Source organism: Chroicocephalus ridibundus, chromosome 1 (assembly GCF_963924245.1).
Source record: "Chroicocephalus ridibundus chromosome 1, bChrRid1.1, whole genome shotgun sequence".
Taxonomy (NCBI): Eukaryota; Metazoa; Chordata; class Aves; order Charadriiformes; family Laridae; genus Chroicocephalus; species Chroicocephalus ridibundus.
Window position 1 is genome coordinate 216,532,789 of NC_086284.1, and position 18,427 is coordinate 216,551,215.

Below are 18,427 nucleotides of genomic sequence, written 5' to 3' on the forward strand. Positions count from 1 at the left end.
TTGGGTGGTGGAGCTAATTGTAGCAGCAGCAGAAGCATGCAAAGAAGATCCTGACCTTCTCTTCTTTTCCACCGGGGTTTCCGAGGATCCGTTTCACTGAAGAAGGCAGGCATTCTTCCTCCAAGAACACTGATTTCAAATGGTGCTAGACAATGAATAGTTAAATCTAAACCACCATATGAAACCAGCTTCCTGAGGGAGCTTGTTTCTAACTGGGATGATATTCCTGTAACAATAAATTGGAAGAGCCACAGAAGAATACCTGTCCAAGTTGGGGGTTTATCTTTTATTTTTCCCCTCCTATTAAATATTTGATGCTTTTTTCTTATTCTTACCCTTGATTTTGGCTTGAGTCACCAAACGTTCATTTCTGTTTTCTGTTATAGTACTACCAACAGAAAAAGAATTGCTTACAGCAGTGTCGCTCTGAAGAATTTTTCTTAGTCATGCTTGGACACCACGTACGAGGGTTTAACCAGGAAAGCAGGACCTCCATCCTACTTTCGTTACCGTCTTCTGTTAAAACATGGTGTCTGCTAAGGCCTGTCCAGAGCTCAACTACCACCAAACAAATCACTGTTGCAAACTCCCTCTAGTGACAGCAGAACAACGTGCGAAAGGCCTCCTGCAAGATGTTAATAGGTCTTACTTTTAACAGGAGCAGCAGCAGCAATAGCCGTGAGTGACAGAAGCTATGTATTAATACCTAAATGTTGAAGATTCATTCAAAAGGTCACGCGGACAGTCTGAAAATCAGCCCTCCTGTCTGCCAGCTCTCCCTAAGGTGGCATTTGCAGCGTTAGAGAAAAGGCGTGTGCCCAAACCTAAACTTTAAGGATTTCATTAATTACAGGCTATTCAGATCTGGCATTTACCACCTGGTCCCAGCACTACTTCTAAGAAGTCTGACACAGGGTTTTTTCCTGGAAGTCTGCTACCGAAGTGTGTTCTAGACAATTTATTCCCTTCAAAACAGATGTATTTTTTTATAACCTGTCTGCAACTTCTCATCTCAGCTGGCAGAACAAACATAGCCGAATCGCATCTGCAGAATCATGTCAAGCAAGTTGGAGTCTTTGCACAGACTACGAGGCTCAGCCGTGCTCGCAGTGACACGTTCTGGGAAATGTTCAATAGGTAGAACACAGCCCCTCAGCAAAGAACAAATCTATGATCCCATGATTCTACGAAATTACCTGAAGCACCAGTGCTGGCGCAACGGGCACAGTTTGTTTCGATGGCAGGGCAGAAGGGACACACGAGACAACGCGCGCCGTGCGGGCGTAAAACAACATTGTTTTAAGGAAAATAACCAAATGGAGTAGGCTGGGCAGTCGCTTTAGTTACTGGAAGAGTTATAACTATGCCAGGCCACATCAGCGTTGGATTTATTATGCAGATTTTCTGTCCAGAAAGCGTCTGCGTGGAGCAGAGCAGTCGGGAAGCAGCTTGGCTGGGAACAGCAGGACTGCGCTGTGCTCCTGCCTGTCTCCCCGGGCTCGCCGCTGGCTGGGAACCTTCCATGCAGGAGCGAGAAAGGCCAAAGCATTAGCATGGTTAAAAAAAAAAAAAAAAAAAAAAAAAGGCAGTTTTGAAGTGTAGGCAGGACCAAACTGTTCCCTCAAGGCATGGAAAAGCATCACTCTTTGCCTTGATGTAGTGTAATTCAAGACGAGCGAAGCATCTCACGTGGTCCCTCCTGCAGTGTAAGACACGCGGTGTGCACTGTACCTGCCTCTGGAAGTCCTGAGAAAGCTCACTGTACTTCGTAACAACCATCACCCAAGATGAACCCGTCTGCCATCTCCTGAGGACAGCCAAATATTCTTAAACTCCTCCTCTTCAGGGGGCAGGAAACCATGTCAAAACCTTAACCTAATTTATTACATCTGTTTCTAAGGTTTAATCACCTCCAGAGATGCATCGCTCTCTTCGTTTACCAGAACGACAACCAAAACAACTAGTTCAGACTAGAAACCCAACTTCTCGATGGCTGAAGAGAGAGGAGAGAAATCTCGGATTAGTGTGGACAGTTCCCACGAGGGTGTCTGTCAACAGCATCACTAACACGCTCCTCTCCAAGAAAATCTTCATGAGACAGTCCATCTGGGAAACAAAAAAAAGCAGCAACACTTCACAATCGTCATCTTCCCTGGACACGGCAAGGCTAAACCACGCTACAGCATCTTTTACAGCTACAGTCGTGACATACACGGGATTTGAAGCTGAGGTCCAGCCGCGCGGCTCGGCCTTTCCCATTAGCCCTAGAATGGGCACCCACCACAGCATCTCCCCGTCTGACCATCCGGAGAGCAAACTCTTCCCTTTACTATCATTTGCACTTTTGAAGAAAGCATCTTTCAAAACTTGTAATAACTCCGCGTGTTTCTAGAACACAGATAATGAGAAACACTCTCGCATCAGGGCTGTAAAGTGTCATGTCTAAACTGGAAAAACAAATGAGCTGCGGATAGAGCGCTATTGTACTTCTCCAAGATGCCTCCTCCTAATTAGGTCCTGTAAGTTTTAAAACATTTTCAGATCTCAGACTATTCTGTCCTTCCTCGATTTAATGATGAGAAAAGCTGAGAGCAATTGTCTCGTTTACCTGGGAAGGAAGAAGAGGAAAGAGGAGATAACGTCTTTACATTTATGCATCTACTTAGCAGAAAAGCAAGAGCTTGGGAAACAGGAAAAGCAAGCCCAGAACTCAGAGGCTTAGATGGACATTTTAGATGGAAGAGTTTCTGACTGCATTTTGTTTCTGTAGTTACAAACTAACGCTGTTCTGTAATCTTCCAGAGAAAATTATGGGAATGACATGTCAGGGGCTTAAGCCCTCATCTTAAATACTTTATGATTCACCTGTTTTTATTTAACATGAATGGGATTAGTTACAGGAGTAAAGTTTTGCCTGCGATTAAACCACTGCAAAACTAGAGTGCGATGCCTTTATTTTGCTGGCGATTAATTCTAGTGATTTACAGGTGGTTTAGCTGCATTCAGACACGTATCAGGTAACCCCCTCTCTCCCAGCGATGAGTTCCTGCCGTTAAATGCTCAGAATAACGCATGAACTGTGGTCCCAGCGTTCACTGCAAGTGACAACTGTGGGCACTTTATCCCATGAACCCAGGGATAACCAGAGAAAGTATCTCTGGGAACGCTCTGGAATGCCTTCCAACTGGACTAATGATACTGTACGGGAAAATTGTGACAAAATAAAGTCTTCTTGCTTCCTTTCGTGCTCTGACATAACAGCAGCCGTGTAAATGGGTTTTGGTAGAGCTTTACTTGTGACAGCTTTACGACCCATCTACGACAGGCTGAAAGCCCGAGTCAGCCTGTAATTTGCAGACAATAGCCTGGGAGTACGGTACGTCTGACAAACAGCTCAACTTATTGTAACTTTAATTCCCCTTTTTTTTTTTTTTTTTTTTAATAAAACACAGAGCCGAGGAAAGACGACAGATTGACAACTCCGCGGAAAGCCTCTGTTCACGGAAGGGCTATAGCATGGGAAGCGACTGTGCGAACTTCCTACTTAGCGCTGGGCCACGTACCTCATTTCTGAGCTGCTGCAGGTACCCCATGGCACGATGAAGATCGAGGAACCATTAAGAAATTGTCTGTCAGGTGAAAAACCAATTAATGCTAACTGCAGCGAGGAAGAACTGCCTACCAAGATAGAAATTGAGACTGTGAAGTCAGTTACAGATGTCTTTAAGGGATTTTTTTTTTTTTTCCTGGGCATTTTCAACTTGAACTTAAACCACAGCTATTGGGGAAAAGCTGCTTCATCTTTTATTTTTCTGCACCATCAATCCCCCCGCGTTTTCACCACCAGCTTAATGAATTCCAACTATCAAGGGAGCTCATCCACTATGTAATTTGTCTTTTTTTGTTCCCTTCACTAAACAAGCAGGAAAAATGTTTTTAATTTGCAAGGCTGAATAAATACCTACTGTGTTTGCCAAGACTTTATTGTCATTCACGGCTGTCCACAGAGCTGACTGACTTCTCACAGACAGGGTTTATCTCCTCAAGAAAAAAAACAAAACAACCTGCCCAAGCAAGATGTTAATCTTTCTTAATAAAATACAATAAAATGAAAAGCAACAGTTCAATAAATAATACTGTGGCTAGTGAAAACTCCTTCACCCACGATATGGTCCCAGAGCAGATCTTTTGTTGACAGCAACATCATTTAACGTTGGGACACCCTCCAGCACTCGCTGCTGCCTCCCATGCTTCAGCTCATGTCACCTCCAGTCGCACCCAGACAACTGCCCGCAGGCCAGGCTATACACAAGTTCACTCAAATGATTCTAATTCAAAGAAAAAAAAAAAAAAAAGAAAAAAAAAAAAGAAGTGTTTTCTTTTCTCGACTGAGATATTTTCAGTCATCTGGTTTTCCACACGGTGAGGAAAGCGATGGCACCGCATTGCTGCTGAGCTGGAAATGAATGGCCGGGGGTAGGCAGAAGCTTATTAAGCTGGCACTAGCAAAAGACATGAACTGTGGAATTACACCTCAGATAGCATCAAATCTCATCTCCCTTGCTCAGCTGGTCATGAGGAGCTGAGACGAGTTTCAGCCTGCAACAAAACAGAGATCTTGAACCTTCCCAAGAAAATCGATACACCAAACTTTGAGATTCTTACTCAAGTTTTACTAGGTTTTTATAAAAGGTCCAGCTTTCCCCGCTGGCCTGCTGCATGAATTTTTCCAGTTAAATTTTTCTCGCTGAACAATTCTGTTATCTTGGAATTGACAATGTGCAAGAAACAAAGCCTCCGCAGCTGGAATTTAATATGATCAGAAGGTTTGCGCTGGACTTGACATAAACAGGTAAGAAGAAAAAGCATTGGGGTCATCTGGAGAAGAAAATTAATGACATGACAAACCATTACTGTCAAAATTCCCTACACTGATGACAGTACTGCACAGATTCCACTTTCCTTCCTGTGCTTTGGTTCATTGTACTGAAAAGAGCTACCAAGGAAGCGATTTGGGGAACATTTTTCTGGAACAAGCAAAGAGCCCTCAAATAAAGACCGTTATTTACATTATTTTCCACTAATGAAACATCCATACCTGTTACGTAAGTGCTTTAATTTCAGAAGCTTCTCAAAGCCTCTAACAGGAAAGGTACGTGAGGTATTTACACCATCGGCTGATACCAAGGAGGGACACCAATGCGCTATATACCTCAGAAAAACCAGCCTCCACCACGTACAATTTTCTCCATGTATTTTTGGAACAATTCGTTACTGACAGGTTTGTCCTCAGAATCTGGAAGAAAAAAAAAAAAATATCAGAAGCTGTTTGAATTAGTCCTCTCTTTGTGGCATTCTTCAAAGAGATAAATTAAAATGCAACTTCATAATCGTTCTTCTCTTCCTCCAGCCTCTAACAGGGGCTTTTAGCCAAGTTACTGCTCCTCAAAATCTGAACTTGAGTGTATTTACAGTCAAAACAGGCAATCAAGGTTTATCACTAACTCCATCATTAGAATACACGTACCACATTCCCTACGGAAGGATGAATTTTCGATTAGAGCTTCAAAATTCATCGAAAGAAAGTGCTGTCTCTGTTTCATGCTGAAGGATGTGTGTAGACGCTCCTTGGAAGATACATCTAAGTTGGTCTACAAACCTCCTGACAGATTACCTTGAGCCCCGGACCACCTACACGCAGACCCCACAGCAGTGGTGTGCGCCCCATGCCACCGGGAAATAATTCTTTGTGGAGGAAGGATCGGGAAGTATCAGGTGCAGGAGAATCACCTACTGCAGAGAGCAATATCCTTGATGCCTAAGTTGTCTCAGTTGTCCAAGGCTCCGTTTTAAAATCTTTTCAGGCTGATTTTGGGGATTAGCAGGAAACAGAAATCCTAAAAATACAAAAGCAGGCTTATCAAGCTAGGGGAAAAAACAGTAAGATGTTTTTGTGAACAAAAGGCTTTAGTATATGAATTATGCATTACTGAAAACTGACTTCAATTTGTACGGGAGGAGGGAGATTTCTGTGCATCCAAATTCAAGCACAACAGGCGCAAGCTGCACTGCAGAGAATCCGATGCAGTCCTGTACGAACACCAGCAATTTGAGTATCTCACTCCTTTTTGCCCGAGGATTATTTTGCTTTATTTGCGAGAATCTGGGCCAAAACCCAACAAAATAACCCATTAACCCCTTGAAATCGGTCATCACCAAATTCCGATGGGGCTACTGACACAGTAGGGGAGCGGGAATAGTCTGGCTCCAGCCCGGCTACTCAATGTCTGTCCACGTTCCCATCTCGTGCCCATCACCAGAGCAGCTGCCTGCTCTTCCGTCAAACGATGAACTTTGGGGCAACAGAGGCAGAAATACCGTTTTTTCTTTCAAGGCATCACAATTTGCTGGATAAAAGCATCAGATGTTATGCTTTAGAAACTGTACAGGACAGCCATAACGAACAACATAGTAATTCCCTGCTGTTTTCTAAGGTACGCTAACAAAGTAGCCACCCACAATAGAACTCACTGTTGCTTGTCCACATCCTTACATTATAAAACCATTTTTTTCCATTCCCACTGCCATCTTATATATGTAAAAGTATCTCACCGGGATCTGGGAGAAAAACGATGATCATTAGGGAAAAAAAATAAAAAATTTCTTCAGCTTAATACATTTCTTCTGACTTAAAGCTTTTGGAATCTGAAGAGCGACGAGCATCATTTTTAGAAACCACCCTGGCAACGTGGCTGTTATATAAAAGTTTCAATAGCAGCGCTAATCCCGGCGCTCAACAGAAATGCCCCTGTCATGAAGCGCTCAAAAACGACACCTACTGTTGATATTCCTGTGCCACACATCGTATCGCGGCCACTTACGGCTCTAAAAGCGAGCTCTTAAAACCAGGCGCTCGTAACTCTTTTGCCCCTCTGCTTATCTTCAGCACTGGATTCACTTAAATCGCTACGTAAACAATCGTGCTGGTTTGTCTGTTAAAGGATGAAAGGTGACCTGGAAAGAATTGTTCTTGCATGTCTTTTAAAATTAACAATAACCACACATGAAAATATTTGTTTTCCTGTATTCTTTTTTTTTTTCCCCCGGTATAATACAAACTCAAATTCTGACTGCTTTGAAAGACTCCACAATTACTGCGAAGGAAGCGAAATTAAAATCATCGCACATTAAAAAAAAAAAAAAAAAGACAGCAATTAAGAAGGAGAGGAAATTCAATCAGACCGCTCCACGTGCGATTGTTTTTAATCCCAACTGAATTCCCACGCCTGACAAACAGACTGCAGCGGATCTTTTAGCTGAAGACAAATACTCTTTACTCCTCCCATCACGTACGGCACTGCAAAAAACACCCAAACCCAAGCCAGAAATATTTTCAGAGCAAAACAAACCACCTTTGAACCCTTCTTTGTTGCGCTGAAGAAGCACAGAATCAGAAATTGAGTTTTTCAAGATACCCACTTCCCAGATAGCGGTGCTGCACAGCGACAAACACAATACAGGCCAGATGCACTTACACTACGTACTTCACATCAGGATACATCATCGATGCAGAGAGCACACTTCATGAATCGGTTTACAGAAATGATTTACCTTTCAGTTTGCACATGTTTATAAATAGCTTTTCTCTCAAACAACGTGTTCTTCCTTTGGCAAGGCGCTCTCATGAGATCAGCACCTGGAATTTATAAAACGGTTTGTTTAAATGCACGTTTGCGTTTCCCCTTTAGCTTCACCTTATAAAAGCAGGAAAAGGTCACACGGCTATGGTACATTTTTACCAGTTTGGTACCGTTTTGCACCACCTCTTTTTAGTACAGAATGGAAGAGCGTTACAGGAACGCAGCCGGTCCACACTTGCCACTGCTGCACAGGAGGCCTCCACCGCAGCTCCCCTGGGTTCCTCTCCCAGCAGTCACACATCCTCCCCCATTTCTGCATCTTTCGGCCAGGCCAGGCCATGTCACCTCATTACAGAGCTTGTTTCTCCCGGCTTTGAAGAGAGAGGGACGAGAGATTTACGTAAAGATTTTACGGAATGAACAACGGCCCGTAAGTCGTGGTGGAGACTGGAAGAGCTGGGAGATGAGAGGGACCTTCGCTGCATGGTGAAGGTGACCATGGACAAGGATGGTTCTCTGCCATCTGGATCCAGCAGCGAGCGTCTGGCAGTGCTGGAATTGATTACATCCACCCGACCATGCCCGGCTTTGAGTATTTACTGATCCTTACTCCTTCTACTACTCAGTTCGCGTATTCGGCTACTGTTACAGGACAAAATGCATCGTCAGGATAGAACCAGACATTGTGCTTCAATAATAAATACTGATGCCGGCATACGCTGCGACAATTATAGAACTGATTAGAGGACCACAACATCATGCTCCACATATTAAACACAGCCAAGCAAGAGCTGGGGAAAACTCGCTGTTGGATTTTGAAAATAATTTTGTTTTGCAGAGTTGCTTTTGCTTTAATTTACTCAGCTATTGAACCACTCTAGTTGCATATGTCCCTGTCTATCAGAAAAATCTAACATACATACATCCGTTTTGCTGCAACTTACTTGTGATTTTATTAGTCTCCTCTCCATAATTGGCTCCATCTTTTGAAGGAGGTGAGGTCAGTATCTCAGAATTTGAGCATTAAAACCAAGAAGGGTCAAGCTCTGTTTCTAGTCTGATTTTCTCTGGGACCTGAGAAACTGTGGAAAATTTAAAGCTATGAACAAATTTACCTTCCCAGTGATTTCCAAAGGAGGTATCGTAAAGCTACATCAGCGGGGCAGAGTCCTGGTCACGGACCAAGACACATCGATCCAGGAGCTTCATATAAAAAAAAAAAGAAGTATAAAAAAAGAATAAAAGAAAAAAGAATAAAAGAGAGGTCTGGTTTCTAGTTTACTGCCTGTGGCAAGGAAGAGTGAAGAGACATAAAGGAAGAGGAAACATAAGGAATAAAGAGACAATAAAAACCTGATATAAAGGCAGATTAACAGCCTGATGGCCTATCTACTCCAGGCATTGCAGGAAGGTATAGCTTTAAAATAGAGGCTTAAATAAAAAGGCATTTTTTGTGGTATTTACAGAGGATTGGCATGGGAGAAAGCTCCTTTCTGTTGCAACTGTACCGAGCTGCGGCTGATTGCTATCAATTCACACGTGCACACGTCAGGCAAACATCGCAGGAGAGAAAGAAAATGATGCACACGCAGAGGCGCAGATCTGGAACTCGACTGCACAGAGGCAGCCACAAATACGCGTTTGCAGAGGAAATCTGGAAGACACAAGATGCAGAACGTGCTAAGAGACGATGCCGTTGTGTAAAAGACCTTTTGACAAGTGCGTTAAAGAGCACGATTAACAGAGACCACAAAAGAACCCCACCAGAATTATGGACACCCAGTCAGATAAAAACTCAAGCTTGACAACGTGACTGACAATTGTTTAACCAGTGGGGTGGGTGGGGGGGGTGGGGGAAGTTCAGCATGAAGACATGGGGCTAATATTTGGCTGAGAAAAAGCAACTAGAAACTTTTCAACTGAATTTAACGAGGCAGAAGTTCGCCTGGAAGTGGTGTAGGACAAAATCACAGAGGAGAACCCCGAATTACAAATGAATGGTGGAACTTGCCGCTTTTAAAAATGTGGCCGTTACTAGACTAAAGAAAACTAAAACCAAAGAAACCCCAGTGAGTTAGGGAAGAAGAGAGTTAGCTCAATATTCTGCCAGCATTCGAGTTCTCCTATTTGTAACAGACACGACTAAATTAATTCATCAATTAGTAAATGGGTTCAGTTAGTTCACAGCACATAATTCATTTATTCTACTCTGTTAACAGGCACATCCTGATGTCACTTTATAATATTTGGCGAATTCAATTTAATTTATTGGACATGATGAGAAAAGGGGAACGTGAAGGCAGAAAATAAAATTGTAACACGGTCAGATGCAAAACTTGCTGAGATAACACACAGCATAAATAGCAACAAGGATGCGCCAGCGAGGTCTGGTCCCCGCTCAGCGCTGCTGACCATTCTGCATCGACAATTTTGTGGGTAAAACAGGTCCAAGAGGACACGTGCAGGAACGCGGCAGCTGCCAGCCCGCGATGGCATCCCCACAGCCATTTCCCCGCAGTTGGCCTGGGTTTTCACTTTGTACTCCCCCTTTCCGTCCCTTGCAAATAGTTTCATCCAGAGATTCGTCTTTCACAGAGCTACTTTGGATTTCTTTCAGGTTTTAACGCCGGCCAAGGACATTCACTCGGGATTATCCCCGTAATTGTCTACTGTGAAGGTTAGAAGGATAACCTGTGAAGGTCAGAAGGCGGTTGGAACAAGATGATCTTTAAGGTCCCTTCCAACCCAAATCATTCTATGATTCTATGATAAAATGGTCAAAGTGATGACTGGGATAATAAAACATGTGCTATAGAAGGCCAGCTGCAAAGGTCTTGACAAAACAAGGTTTAAATAAACCAAGGAGAGCGTTTAAATGTAAAACCTGATAGTCATGTGAAGGCACTACGTACGTATACCTGCACATGGGTGCAAAGATGAGAGCAGCACCCTCTTAGACACGATCTGCCTCTCAGCAACGCCGACTCTTGGAGCAGCTTCCTTTCGGCACGGAGAGAAAACGGCGGCAGACACGCACTTCGCCAAGAAGGGAAATCAGCTGAACCATGATAACGTTAATAGACTACTATTAAGCCCTCATTAACAGGAAAATTAAGTTAGGGTTCTATCAATAACAAGCCAATTTTTTTCTTGTATCAGCATAAAACACACATGACCGGAGCCTTTCTGCACGACGGATGACGCAGCTGAGCAAGCGCGACATGGCTGTCTCCGCAGACGGATGTCCAATGAGTGTCCTGTGCCACGAGACTGGGAGGCTGCAGGTGCCAGGCATACGGCCTGTCTTTGTTCTGCCTGAATTTTGGCAGAATTTAGGTGCCTGGAGCCCAGAGTGATAAAACTCTCAACTCAGGAGCTGCCTAGGCATCAGCACATGCCATATTAGATACCTGCTGTTCGCAATCAAAGGTGTCCCACCTGGAGCGAGGGAACATGCTTCTCACCTAGACTCTGCTGAAATCCATTTAGGCAAAAAGCAACCCAAGAACACGGTAAGTCCTCTCAGAGAGCTCAAAACCCACCAAAATCCGTACCAACATCAGCACTCCTTCCAGAACAAGGTTGCACCGTGAATCTCCCAGTGTTTTCACCATCAGAGTCTGGACGCTCAAGCACCCACCCAGAAAGCAGAAGAGCCCCTTTTTATGTCTTCTCAGCCTTCAGCTTTACACCATCCTGGACCACTGAAGCAGCAGAGATCCAACATGTGAGGCTGAACACCCCTCTGCAACCTTCGCGCTGCTCCTGGTACCCCAACAGGCTCTTTCAGAGATAACCTGAGCATCCGAGGGCTGGAGCCCCTGGGCTGTGAGGGCAGGCTGAGAGAGTTGGGGGGGTTCAGCCTGGAGAAGAGAAGGCTCCAGGGAGACCTCACAGCCCCTTCCAGTACGTAAAGGGGCTACAGGAAAGCTGGGGAGGGACTCTTGGATCAGGGAGTGTAATGATAGGACGAGGGGGAACAGTTTTAAACTGGAAGAGGGGAGATTTAGATTAGGACATTAGGAAGAAATTCTTTACTGTGAGGGTGGTGAGCCCCTGGCCCAGGTTGCCCAGAGAAGCTGTGGCTGCCCCATCCCTGGAGGTGTTCAAGGACAGGTTAGATGTGGCTTTGAGCAACCTGGTCTAGTGGGAGGTGTTGGAACTAGATGATCTTTAAGGTCCCTCCCAGTCCAAACCGTTCTATGATTCTATTATGATTCTATGATCCCCTCTGCTTGCTGCCAAGTGCGCATGCCCTTAGAATGACTGATGTCCAAATCCCGGTCTACTGCATCGCAAACGGGGTCCCTCTGAAGTGCCTCCCTCTATCCTGGTTATATCAACTCCGAAATAATGAAAATTACACCACATTTGCACCCCTGCCACCTTCACAATACAAGCCTCATTCTGTCCCATTCCCACTCTGCTGAAAACCAAGCTCTACTTTGCAATCCAACACTTTTTCACAGCAGATGTAGGATGTATTTCCTAATTCTGGCCCAGGCAGTGAGTTCCACACCCAAGGGCAAAAATCCAGTATGGAGACATAAACTGGGCATCCAGTGCTCTAAAAAAAAAAAAAAACAAACCAAAAAAACCCAAAAAAAACCCCAACCTAAAAACCAGCTTGATACTGGGTATTTCAAAAGAGAGACTACGTTGCATGTACAGGGGGACACAGCTAAGCATCCCGTTGATGTGAAGTTTAAAATACACAACCTCTGCTGTGCTGCTGCTGTATTTCCCCGGAAAATTGGTAATATTCTGGATTAAAGTTTGTGTGTGTGTGGGGGGGGGGGGGGGGGAGGAAGAATAATTAAAAGCATTTTGGAAGTGCTTACAAAGACAGTAACACAGAGAAGACGAAGTTGGTTCAGATTACAGCGTAGCATTGAAATAAAACAAGGAATGTCTAGAATTACATTTGAGGTGCTGTAATTTAAGACAAACTGTAGCAGAACTGTTACAGTGGCTTGATAATTCTATTAGTAATCATTACATCACACATTACAGACTCCTTACACATTTCCCTCCTAAGAGCCTCTGCTTTATCTGCATTTTTTGCAAAAGAAATTACAGTAACTTATGCTACAAGGGAGTAATTGTGTCAGGGGGTTGGTGAGGAATATATTCACTTGCGTTTCCAGACTGGAGCGTTCCTCTCTTCACTGTACTCTCTAAACCATCAAACTGAAACAGCACTCGTCTCATTCACCCTGCTTCCGAGGGCCACAGAAGTTTTATTAGGTTTCCAGTTAAGATGAGGAATCATCTGTATCCTGTATGGATATGACAGGATAGGTTAAAACACCTAAAATAACTGAAGTAAATATGTAAACCGCACAGCACGGACCTATAAAATAATGTGGGCCCACAAAGCAGGAAGTCAGAAGTCTGACAGACAGAGGAATACAGATTATGAAACTGTGAAAATTAATTTAAAACTGTATAATTACGCCCACACAATGAATACCTCTCTTACTTCTCGTTATATATATCTCCCCTCACTTCAAGTATCAATATTACTAATATATTTCCTTGTACCATTGCCCATGAGTAAGAAAACCTTTCTTTAAATCTCATCTCTTTAGGAGGGGTGCAGTAGCCCGGTCCCAGATATTTTCGGATGCAAGGGAATGGAGGGGAAGGACTGTCTGCAATGCTCACATCAAACCCGTCTTTTCTTCGCTTCCCAAATGCGTACAGCTGCATCCAGAAAGAGAGATGCTGAGCACATCTCCTGCATCACTTCTCTGAACCCCCGCCAGCGCTATCTGCTCTTTGAAACGCCCCGCGGAGAAGATTTCCAACACACCGTGAGTCCTGCACAACTCTGCCTCTGACCCTTCCTGTTAGGGACTCCTGAGCGATGGGCTTTATCTCATTAATTCAGTGGTTTTTAGGAAACTACTTTTTCCTGCCAGTTTTTAAACCCAGAGGAATTTTCTAGATGTGCAGTGACAGTGCATGAGTAATAGCTCCCTCATTAAACTACCAGGGAGTCATAAAACAAAACAAATTGTTCAGCTTCCCAGTGTTTTTCCGATTTGCTTTCCCTTTCCAAGCCCTGTAGTGCTCACAAACATCCAAACTATCTAAGTGACGTCATTTCTAGTCAGAATCCTTAAAGGAAACAACATGTCTTTAGCATGTTGCTCAATCCTCTGGTATTCTTGCAGTCATTTATTTCTGCCCCAGGGTAAGTTGTTTTATTTTTTAAAATCAAGACTTTGCTGTGCCCATGTGAAATCTGTGCCCCCAAACTCCGCCATCTAAAGCTTGTCTGGAACGAGAGAAGGAGCTGCGCTAGGTTTGCCGCTGCCTGGCAGTCCTTGGAATGTCTTTTGTCTTCATGCCAAACGCTGTCGGTGCCCACAGCCGAGAAGCAGGGTGGTGCGCCGCGGGAAGTCGAGAAGATGTGGAAGACAAGAAACAAACCCTGCTCTCCCACGGCAGGGCTTTGCGTCTGCTGCCCCAGCAGCCACGCTTGCTGCTCCTCCTGCGCTTGAAAAAACGGTCCTCCCTAGGGAAACAAGGTATTTACCAGAAACTTGGGAATGCAGCTTTGCACTGCGTTTGCCACGGGGCAGGTTTGTGCTGAGAAGCTCAACGCGAGCCGGCAACGTGTGCTCACAGCACAGGGAGCCAACTGCATCCTGGGCTGCATCAAAAGATGGGTGGACAGCAGGGCAAGGGAGGTGATGATTCTACCCCTTTAACTCCACTCTGGCAAGACCTCACCTGGAGCACTGCATCCAGCGTTGGAGTCCTGAGCACAGGAAGGACATGGCCATGTTGGAGCAGGCCCAGAGGAGGCCACAAAGATGATCAGAGGACTGGAGCCCCTCTGCTGTGAGAACAGGCTGAGAGAGTTGGGGGTGTTCAGCTGGGGAAGAGAAGGCTCTGGGGAGACCTTAGAGCCCCTTCAGTCCCTAAACAACATCTATAGCAAGCTGGGGAGGGACTCTTGATCAGGGAGCGTAATGACAGAACGAGGGGTAACAGTTTTAAACTGAAAGAGGGGAGATTTAGGTGAGATTTTAGGAAGAAATTCTTTACTCCGAGGATGATGAGGCACTGCAACACGTTGCCCAGAGAAGCTGTGGCTGCCCCATCCCTGGAGGTGTTCAAGGCCAGGCTGGATGGGATTTTGAGCAACCTGGTCTAGTGGGAGGTGTCCCTGCCAGGGCAGGGGGGTTGGAACTGGATGATCTTTAAGGTCCCTTCAAACCCAAACCATTCTATGATTCTGTAAGAAACCACTCTCTTCTTCTGAATAGAGGTGGGTATCTGCATTTCTGGAGCGCCTTTGACATCGGCAGGTAACAGGTTCTTTATCCCATTTTGAAATCCGGCAGTTAAACTACGCAACACACAGTCCGACGATTCAAGGAGTACTATGAAAGGCCACAATTTCTACAAGTAGTCTGTGAGGATGAGATACAAGACTCAGTCTCCTGCGTTTCTGTTCAGGATGAAGAAGCTTGTACTCAGTGCCGATACAGACGTACCTTCCTACCCAACACGGTACCCACCATTTCAGAAACTACATCCTATAAATGCCTTTTTGTATCCACCACCAGAAGGCTGAGTATCTCGTATGGTAACTCAGATTTGGAGAATATACAAAGATGAGAACAGTCCCGAATTTTTAAAAGCAGAAGGAAAAACAAAAACAACAAAGCAGAACAAGGTATCAAACTCATCCCTGGGAGATAAACAGGTTTGAGTATATTTATATTTAAGAAGTGTTTCGGTAAGACTGCAGAAATGCTAATAAACTACTGCAGTTTTCAGAACGTTAAGGTGCGCTTGTAACTCCCACATTACAGATAGCAAAGGAAGGACTGAATGAGGTTGGTGTAAGGTGAACCGAGTTCAGTGTTCAGTGCTTTTACTGAAAAATGTGGCTTGCTTGAGGAAAACTTCCACTCCTTTTGTCTAAACAAAATCTGGGAGCCGCGGAATGAAAACCATTTCAGACAGCCGTAACATCTCACGTGACTGAGATGTGAATTCTGTCTTATAATGAGCAGCAGAAAACGAAGGAATGAGATAAAACTGGGAGCTCCAGACCACGGTTCCCAACGCCTTTGGCCGAGTGGTGAGGAGCCCCATTAAATGCACCAAGCCCATCGACCTCGCAAGACTTCTCCAGGCCAGGGCTGGAAAACAAAACAGCCGAATGCTTATTCCCTTGTCGAGGGAACTCTGGCACTCTGCTCTCTGTCTACCTCCAAGTCAATGGTTTTAACACCAAGAAAGAATCCGCAGCTCTAAATACACATCTGAGACAGACAAAAAAGCAGTAATTGAAGTCAGTGAGAGACTGGTTGAGCAAAAGTTGAATGGAGACCCCAGCCCAGAGCCTCAGGAATGTTCAAGAGCCTCGCTGCTAACAATTTCACAGGGATTTAGGTATTCAAATACCTCTAAGGACACAGGGTGTCACCATTTGCCTCTTTACATTGCTACAAAATTGGCAACAAAGGTGGGAACAACTTGCCAGCTTCGCTTGTCACATCATCCTTATGAAAGAGTGTGGAGGTAACGATGAGAAATGGGGACTTTCGTCAGGACTGAAATACGTAGCAGACAGCGTGGCAGATGGCACGGGATGAACCGAAATGGAACGGGAAAGTTCAGAGTATTTTAGAGAAGGTACACGTAAGACTAAACAAGGTAACAGCTTAAAAACTACGAAATAGTAAAGAGAGACAAAAAAGCGCTCCTATTCATCCTTCTCCTGACATACGGAGATGTTCCATGAACTGAAACAATTATAAATATTTTGGCTTTTACATTATGGTCACAACTGAATACCACTTGGTCCTAATACGTTGGCACCTGCACAAACACACCTAAAGCCACCACTGCCCTGCAGAGTTTGCACTCCAGAGGGTGAGGGAATATTCTCTTTGCATTTCTTTAAAAGCCAGGCACAGACGAAGCACAGGCCTCACAAGAACACGCCAAAGCCAAGGCCTGTGAAGGGTTAAGAAATCAAGTCTTTGGATAGACAATGAAAACATCTAAGATTATTAGATTAGTTAGTATGAAAGAGTAGGAATAAGCCCTCAAATCTTTGGTAATTGTCTTCTATAAGGACTCCATCACCTCTCCCCGAAGTCTTTGGTGCTGGGGAGATGGACCACAGGTGGGGGACTCTGCCCATCCCCAGCTCCTAAGATATAACTCAGCTCTGGAGCTTAACATTTTGTGCCCTTGTGGCCAAGAAGGCCAATGGCATCCTGGGCTGCATCAAGAAGAGTGTGGCCAGCAGGTGGAGGGAGGTCATCCTCCCCCTCTACTCTGCCCTGGTGAGGCCGCACCTGGAGTGCTGTGTCCAGTTCTGGGCTCCCCGGTTCAAGAAGGACAGGGAACTGCTGGAGGGGGTACAGCAAAGGGCTACCAAGAGGATGAGGGCACTGGAGCATCTCTCTTATGAAGAAAGGCTGAGGGATTTGGGTCTCTTCAGTCTGCAAAAGAGACGACTGAGGGGGGATCTGATCAACACTTATAAATACTTAAAGGGTGGGTGTCAGGAGGATGGGGCCAGGATCCTTTCACAGTGATGCCCAGCAACAGGACAAGAGGCAATGGGCACAAACTTGAGCATTGGAAGTTCCACCTAAACACGAGGAGGAACTTCTTTCCTGTGAGGGTGGCAGAGCCCTGGCACAGGCTGCCCAGAGAGGTGGTGGAGTCTCCATCTCTGGAGACATTCCAAACCCACCTGGACGCGTTCCTGTGCCACCTGCTCTGGGTGACCCTGCCCTGGCAGGGGGTTGGACTAGATGATCTCCAGAGGTCCCTTCCAACCTTACCATTTTGTGATTCTGTGATTTCAGAAACAAGCATGCTACACTGACACAGAGTTTGGGCAGCGTTTCCAGAGCTGCAGGGCCCCATCAGGCCAGCTGATAGCTCCTCATTAAAAAAAGCAACAAGAAACAAAAAACCAACCTCTTTTCCAGGCAGTGAATGACACCAGCATGAGACTGACAACTTTCAGGATGAGGTCACCTCCGTTTCCCTTCAGAAACAAAGCTAGCAAGTACAATTAACAATAATTAAAAACGCCTTTCACAAAGGGACACTATACTTTTATTATCTCTGTTGAAGCCTAATAAAAAGCATCACAATGGGCTTGTTGATTATTTTTTTAAATGAAGATGCAATAAAAGACAGAAAGAAACTGGCAATTAAGAACAGAAACCCAATTTTCTTAGTATTTTAGCTCAAAATATAAATTGTCCCCTACTTACCTAAAAGAATAACTCACTGCTGACTAGTTAATCATGGCAAAACATAACCAAAAATTCTAATTTACCAAAAAAACGCTTAATGGGTAAATAAAAGTGCTCATGACACTGAAACATATATGGGAAGTATAAGCAATAAGTTGTAATCACGCTCATCAAAACTTACTGGCTTTGGGTCTCATGATTTTATGGGATGCACAGGGTTCCAGCTGCACAGAAATATTAAGTTTCTTGGTATCTCCATTTACTATGACAAGTTCTGAGAAGTTCACTGCAAGAATGTAAGCTGGTTTGTATTTCAAACTATTTATTATTCATATTTGTTTCACCTCACGTGTCAGAGAGAAAAAGAAACAGTGATTTAATCACTAGAGATGCAGTAGCATCCGGAGAGCATTTCAGCCCACCAAATGTAAATGCCCGCTGCTGGGTGAGCAGAATCCTCTCGGGACTTCAGCGATAAATTGAATTTCCAGCAATTACAACAGGAGCTTGGACGCTTACGTGAAAATTTAGTTGCCT

General features: G+C 44.6%; 2 long non-coding RNA genes across 4 annotated transcripts in view; both read right to left on the bottom strand.

Annotated features, from left to right (window-relative positions):
- Positions 1-4,832: 4,832 nt before the first annotated feature.
- Positions 4,833-8,399, bottom strand: LOC134510411 (uncharacterized). Its single transcript, XR_010069602.1, has 4 exons — positions 7,612-8,399; positions 5,675-5,897; positions 5,099-5,296; positions 4,833-4,878 (listed from the first exon to the last, which is right to left on the bottom strand). It is a non-coding gene; the product is annotated as an uncharacterized LOC134510411 (long non-coding RNA).
- Positions 8,400-8,527: 128 nt separating this feature from the next.
- The window catches only part of LOC134510410 (uncharacterized), a 128,395-nt gene continuing 118,495 nt past the window's right edge, over positions 8,528-18,427 (bottom strand). Inside the window, exon 7 of one of the 3 annotated variants that reach the window (XR_010069600.1) lies at positions 8,528-8,722. This is a non-coding gene — a long non-coding RNA (uncharacterized LOC134510410). Of the gene's footprint in view, positions 8,723-8,968; positions 9,295-12,574; positions 12,920-18,427 lie in introns of those variants that run through there. The other 2 variants (XR_010069598.1, XR_010069596.1) reach the window with 2 other exon arrangements.